The sequence below is a fragment of the Dermacentor silvarum genome, chromosome 7 (genome assembly GCF_013339745.2).
Source record: "Dermacentor silvarum isolate Dsil-2018 chromosome 7, BIME_Dsil_1.4, whole genome shotgun sequence".
Classification (NCBI taxonomy): Eukaryota; Metazoa; Arthropoda; class Arachnida; order Ixodida; family Ixodidae; genus Dermacentor; species Dermacentor silvarum.
In genome coordinates, this window is record NC_051160.1 from 76,281,740 (window position 1) to 76,288,960 (window position 7,221).

Here is a 7,221-nt window from a genome sequence, read left to right on the forward strand (position 1 = left end):
GTCAAACTGCGTCGCCGGAAGCGCTTGCTCGTCCACCTCTCCTCCTCATCTCACATATATTTATATTTTTAGATTCAGTTGTCCTTGAAGGGTATTGGAACTGATGCAGAGACGTGCTCCGCATGGTGATCATTCTTTTGTTCTTGAGCTGGCAACAAGGAAAAGATGGTTTCTACCTTAAGCTGTCTGGAATAAGAACTGTGCTCCCTCAACAGCGTATGTATACATGCCAAGAAAGAAAAACGTATATTGGGGCAAATATTACAAGATTATGAAGAGCTGGCTATTCGTGGTAACCGCCACTCGCGAATCACTTTAAACGATATCAAACTCGTGGTTTCTCCTGCTCATTTTTGTTGTTTTAGAACTTATTTCGGGCGTAGCTTTCTGTATAATCGAGGGTGTGATTGGAGATACGTGCACTGAAGCATTTTGATATTCAGAACGAGCAGACACACAATCACGTTTGACCAGGCAAAAAAAAAGTAAAAATAAAGAACGAGTAGCGGAAGAAAATGGGGCGCTAACAGTTTCTTTCTAGAGATTGCATTTCGAAACGGTCACGTTAAGCCACAACCTTACTATCGATTTCTTTTCGACGCGCAACCTTTGCCCACCAGTTCCAGCAGTCACGAAACAATATTGCCAGGAAACGAGACACGAAGCGGCCGAAAGGGCAAGCACGTCCGAATAGAAATCTCGGCAGCGAGCGACGGAACCAGCTCCGATGAAGAATCTCGACCGCGCAGCGCCTTTTGGATTTACGTAACTCAATCTCGCCTCACGAGAATTCCTCCTTCTCGTCAGACATGCCCTTAGACCGAGATCCCGCAGGGAATCGACCTGCCTTGCCTCTCAGTCAGAGACGTGGCATACGCTGCGAGGATATATTTTATCACGCTAAAGAAAAAGCGAACAAACAAACAAAAGAAAGAGATACAGGACTGCGAGAATTACACGTCCGTGCTACAAGGGGGAATTGCAGAGGCTCCCCCAGCGCCATCACGGACTTTCTCTGCCACTTGTCTATATCATTTCTCTCTCGCTCTATTCGCTCAAAAAGTGTGCGGCGTACCATATGTCAGCCCAGATTGCCTCATCGTCCGGTGGTCGACGCTCTATACAACCGATCGACGTGCGTCGTACGGTTCTCTTCTCCCGCCGCGTCGTCATCCGCCGCCCTCTTTGATGAACCGACGACGACCGATCGACGACGGCCCCCTCCCGTGCACTTGGGATCTCATACACTATTCGCCCAGCCCGCCTCATCGATTTCCCCTTTGCGTTCTTCGTATGGGAAACGGTGCAGTGGCGGGGGGGGGGGGGGGGGGGGGGGGGGGGAGAGGTTATACAGTAACGCCGGAGCAGTTGCGTGGCCATGGGTATAGACTTAGGAGGAGGAGGTATATGTTTTGCTTCTACAGGGGAGGGCACTCATTCGAAATCGATCAGTGGCCCCGCCACCGCTCCTCAGCGCTCTCGCGCCGTCTTTACGCGGGCACACACTGACGTGGGTTCGGGGACACTTTTACGCCCTACTTCGTACTGCCACGATCTCCCCCTCCTTTTTTTTTCCTGTCGCTTAAACGTAAACCGCACCTAATACCCCCACATTCTTGCCACGCTTACCCTAGCGCATCGCCTATACCGTGGGTGTGCTAAGTCTACGGAAAATCCAGCACCTGGAGCTCGGATATCGCAGTCCAGCCGTGGTTTGACGTACAGTGAAGTACTTGGGGATGTTTGGTGGCAGCGCATGAATTGGCGGGGACGATTTAGACCCGTTCTCCACTTTATTATGTCGTCGTCTTCGTCATCGTCGACCCCGTTGTTCTTGTTGTTGTGGTTGTTGTTATTGTTGGTGTTATTCTTGCAGGGACTTCGGCGTCGTCGTCGTCTTGACTCGGTATACGGGGAGACTCTCAGTCATCGCTAACAGCCACGATGTCTACATATTTAAAGAACAATTGTCGAGAAACGCGGCCCTGTGTATTCTTCTGGGTTTCACAAAAAATATCTCATCTGGTTCAGTGCTTAAACAACCCCTTTCCGGCAGTTTATTACCGTCGTGTACTCCCTAGTCGCTTGCTTCCCGTCTGTTTTTCTTAATTAGTTTTTGCCACCCGTGGCGTAGGAAATGTATACTTAGATGTTTTGATTACGTTGGCTTGGAGTAAACGAATGTTTACAGATCGATCTTCCATCGCCGAACAAAAAAGCGCCCGACCATGTGTGCGGGAAAGAAGGGGGGAGAGGGGAGTGGCGCCTAATTTGCAAAGTACTGCGTGGTTCTGATCGTGCATAGTGATTAGCATTACCCAGAAGTCCGAAGTGATAATGTTAGTTTCAGCGCTTCCTCTTCGCTTCTATCCCTCGATGAAGCTTTCAGGTTTTGACTTTGCTCCGTACTCGTCACGCGAACGAGTTGCAGTGATTACGGAGTGTCAACAGCGTCTAGTTCGACAGGAGACGAAGTGACGCTCGCAACAAAAAAAAAAAAAAAAAAAGAGGGAGGGAGGGCAAAGGGGGGCGGTGGATCGTGCAGAACAGCATCTCTCAACTGACGCTACACGCGTCCCAATTAACGTCGACACCGGCACGCCCACGGTCATACATCTAAAACAGGAGCAAACAACTGCTTCCGGAATGGTGGGGGACAAGCTGGAGCCCGTTTGCCGAGAGCGATTAATTAACGGATCCAGCGCTGACACTGAATTCCTCGTATAGCGCGTCGAACTACGTGTAGTAGGCGTGATCTCGGCGAACGACATCGGTTGTCACGACACCAAGAGAAGAGTGGTACTTCAACGAACCGATTGAAGCGTTCAGCTGCCGAAGTTGCGTTTTGTGTAAATGGAGAACCGCGGGGAAGAAGGTGAAAAATGCGGCGTTAAACCGGTATGAAGTATTCTATCCCTGGCATGCTTAATTTGGGTGCCTCCTCCCATAGACACTTTAATGGGGTTGCTTGCTCAGCCGTTGAAGAATTTCTGCTTCTTGTCAAGCGATTTTGTTGATGAATTCTTAGTACTATATGTCACCTCCGGTTCTTTTCATTCTTCTCAAATTTTTTCGGTTTTTCTTTTTATGGTGCCTCGATCGCATTGACGTGTTTCAACTCCGTCAACTCAATTGACACTCGTACCACGGCCGCTTCGCTTATTGCTTCAGTACGGGTGCCGAGGCAGCAGCTCTCCAAGCATTTGTAATGTGTACGGGCGTTTGCTCACAGCTTTACTCCGGTAAACTCATTACTGATTCTCCGACCATATCGCAACTTGGTGGGTTTCATTTCACAGCTCCAGACATAGGGGAAATGTTCCCACCTGAAACCGGAATATTCGAAGGCACAAATGTGACACCATAGCCACCGCCATTGAATTGTTATTATTGTTATTTGATTAAAGGAAAGGGAAAGCCAGGAGCAGGCTGGCAGCTGCTATGGGTAACAACAGCAAGAACGCACGCGCACACACACACAAACGCACACACGTGCAGGCCTACACACATGCACGTATACACAGCAGGACATGCAAGAACAGACGCACGCACACTCGCTCGTCTATGAAAGTTTTCCGGAATTGCCCATGTTAGAGAATGGTCGCTAAGCCTGGCTGGCATCGAAAATCTACTCAAGCACGTAGTGCTGCCCTTTCAGAGAGTAAGTTCGCATGGGTCTCGATGTCCTCGCATGTCAAATAAGCTGTGGATATAAACGCGCATTATCACATGTCGGTCCCGTCGAAGTGCAATCACCGCGAGTCATCCAATCGGGAGCTGTTTTGCTTAACCGATGCCAGGGGCTTTTACTCACAGGACAGCTTCCTTGTCTTTGGCAGAAGGTAATTTTTAGGTGCGAAGCACCTTATGCGCGCGGGCTTTCGGCGTCTCCTGTCGTCGTCGTCACGGTAAAGTAAGCAGCTCGTGCTCGCGCTCGGCACGCGCTTGTGCCACTGCTCCCGCATTAGTCGTCGTCTTCACAGCTTGCGTTGCCGCTCATCATTACAGCGTACAATTTCACTTCTCTTCTGCCGTCGTAATGGGGAGGCCATTTTTAGGGGGTTATGAGCCACTGCTTAAGGCAGTATGAGCCCATTAGCGTTGCATCACTGCATGCTTCGCACCTCCCCAGGTATCACGTTAGTGGAGCTGCACTTCGCTCAATCAGTCGTTTGACACTTACGCATAAAATTTAATTCACCGCTCAAAGCGAGCCTGCGACCTAACTCGTGCTAACTGTAACAACTAATAAAAACTAAAACAGTCACAAAGGCGTCCATAACGGCCAAATTGCTGAGAGAGTTAAAGAAACCAATGATGTTTTATTGCGATAGCAATTATATGGACACTCAAAAGCAGATTTCTGCCGTCGGCGTCGCCGTCGCCGTGAGGTTCCGTATGACGTCATTTGGAGAATAAATCGTCGCCGATGATGATGATGATGATAAGTGGTTCTTGAGGGAAAGGGAAAGGTTGGCGCTATCTTCTGCAGCCCTTGAGGGAGCACGGCTCAGCGCCATCGCGCCGAACGCTGTATGTGCGAGTGAAAGGGCGCGAGGGGCGCGTCTTTCACGGGGAGTGAACGCACGGCGGAGAACAAACGCGCGTTCTGCGCCGTGCTCGCTTAAGGGCTGCAGAAGTAGGCGTCTCTTTTCTCCTTTACAATGATAAGTGGTTCTTGAGGGAAAGGGAAAGGTTGGCGCTATCTTCTGCAGCCCTTGAGGGAGCACGGCTCAGCGCTAACGGGGAGGGGTAAGTGGGAGCGAAAGAAGGGATAGAGTGGAGTCGCCATGGCTGGGCGAAGCAAAACCGGCAGGCATAGGCGGCACGTATCAGGCCGAGATGGAAGGCCTTGGTGTGCTGCAGAGTCTGCAGGGGTGTTGTGCCAGGCCGGTCAGGCCCGGGGTGGGGTGGGAGGCCGTGAGGCCTTCCCGCTTGTAGAAATGTCCTTAGAGGCGTGCGGAAAGCCCTGACGAGTCAAGGAACTTCACGACGCCTCGAAGTGCAGAAAGGTGGTGTCGGCCGGGGAAGAGGAGATCTTCCTCCTTGCCAGAGGGGAGGCCCAGCCGGCGGAACTCCTGCAGGAGTGGGCCCCGCTGCTGGAGGTACGCCGGGCAGGCCAGCAGGAGATGTTCGATCGTCTCCGGCTCCCCGCAGGAGCTGCAGGCCGGGGACGTCGCTCGTCCCAGTCGGTAGCTGCGTGCTGCCGTCCAGCTGCAGCCGATGCGGAGCCGGAGAAGGAGCGAGGTCTCCCTGCGAGCCAGGCCTCGCGGGGGGAGTGGTCGTGGGGGGCATCCCAGTGCCACCCGTTTGTCTGGGTGGTGGGTCGCCAGGTGTCGCCGCAGCCTCAGTCCTGTGAAGTCGCCCTCCGTCACGGCCCGACTGAGGTGCAGAGTGGTGTGGTGGGCGTCCTTCGCCAGGGTGTCGGCTGCCTCGTTGCCCGGGATCCCTACGTGGGCGGGGATCCAGTGCAGGGACACCGGGTGGCCTGCGTCCTGCAGCGCTGTCAGCCGGGTAGACAGCAGTGCCCTCCTTTACAATCACCATATATGTAGAGCAAACGCGCCTTCTTCCGACGAGCGAGAGGCCGTGGGGGAGGGGGAGGGAAGGGAGGCGACGTTTAGCTGCGGCACCAAGTGCCTATTCTTATCAGAGGCTCCGGCAACAGTTACCAACGCCGCACGCATTTTGAGCGAACGCGGGCAAAACGCCGATGGCGTCGACAACAGTTCTGCGTGTTGCCGATGCTGCTGCATGTCCAAGTTTATACAGCTGATAAAGCTAATATCATTACTCCGTATAGCTCTCTACAAGTTTGCTATCGCAATTGATGCTTCGCCTTTCAGGTGAAACTGCGACCACTTTTTTAGACACTACTATACTCGCGGACAACTTTCTGTGGCTATGAAGGGAAAGCTACGGAGGCAAAGCGCGCACAAGTGAGAGCGCTTCTGAAAAGAGTCCCGCATTTTAATCCACGTTAGTTTAGGTTGGGGAAGTGAAAACGTAAACACCTTATTAGCAAAAAAAAAGTCAGAACGCACCTCTGAATGCAACAGTTTGCTTCTTTTGCGGCTTTTCTCTTCCGCGTCTGGGCAAACGCAAAACCGTCGCACGCGGAAGGTGCGTCGATTCAGCGTCTGTTCCGAGCAACCAAAAGCACAGTCAAACGCTGCCGGACTACTTGGCGCGGTGACACACGTGCAGCCGGCCACGCGCCCGTAGCTTTCCCTTCATAGCCAAAGGGAGAGATCCCTCCTACTACGCCTTCGGATTGGCTGCTGTTGGGCAGCCGCCCGAAGCTTCCGCCTGGGAAGAGCAGACTCCCCAGCCTGCTCTATGTGCGGGGCAGACGAAACACTGGAGCACCTCCTATGTTCCTGCCCCGCACTCGACCAACACCGCAACACCATGGTGGCTCAACTCCGCCGCATGGGCCTACCTTCTGGTACCAGCACGGACCTGCTGCATCCAGCCCGCAATCCCAGCCAAGTGTTCAAGGTGGTCCTCGGCTACCTTGCGGACACTATGCTGGCTGACCGGCTGTAGGGACACCCTGCCCGAGACGAGGACGACTGCCCTCTCCCTTCCACCCTTCTCCCACTATTTCCTTCTTTCTCCCCCCCATTCCCCTCCCCTCAGATGCTGAGCCGTGCTCCCTATAAGGGCTGCAGAAATATGCATATTTTCCCACCCCAAACCTCTACTACTACTACTCATAGCCACAGAAAGTTGTCCACGAGTATGCGCAGGTAGTGATCCTTTGCGGAGCCGCGAAAATGTGTCTTTTGTGTTTGGTGCTTCTTGCAGTGCCGTCATTGTTGCACCAGGTAAAATTGGGGCTCTTAGAAAAATATCTTTCGAGTTTGCATGAGAAACTCAAACTATTCGATGTGCCAACAGAGAATGTCTTCGTTGGAGTGTGCCCTTTACTGCTGATTAAGTTCTTCATTGGGGTCAATACATTTTATCACTCGCAGTTACAGTATTTGCGTGAAAGATCATGAAAAATACACTTCATTGGTCACTATTTGGCTGAAGGTCACTATTTTCTTGAAACGGGCCTCCACCAAGCAGGTTTCAAAAAGTCGAGAGTCGATGGAGGCGGACTAGTCCGCCGGGAAGTGCGGACGCGCAAACATCGGCTCCCGTTTCCTCAAATGTTTTCGGTGGTAAAGTCCGCGAAAACCCTTGATTATTGTGCACCATTCAACGCAGTTT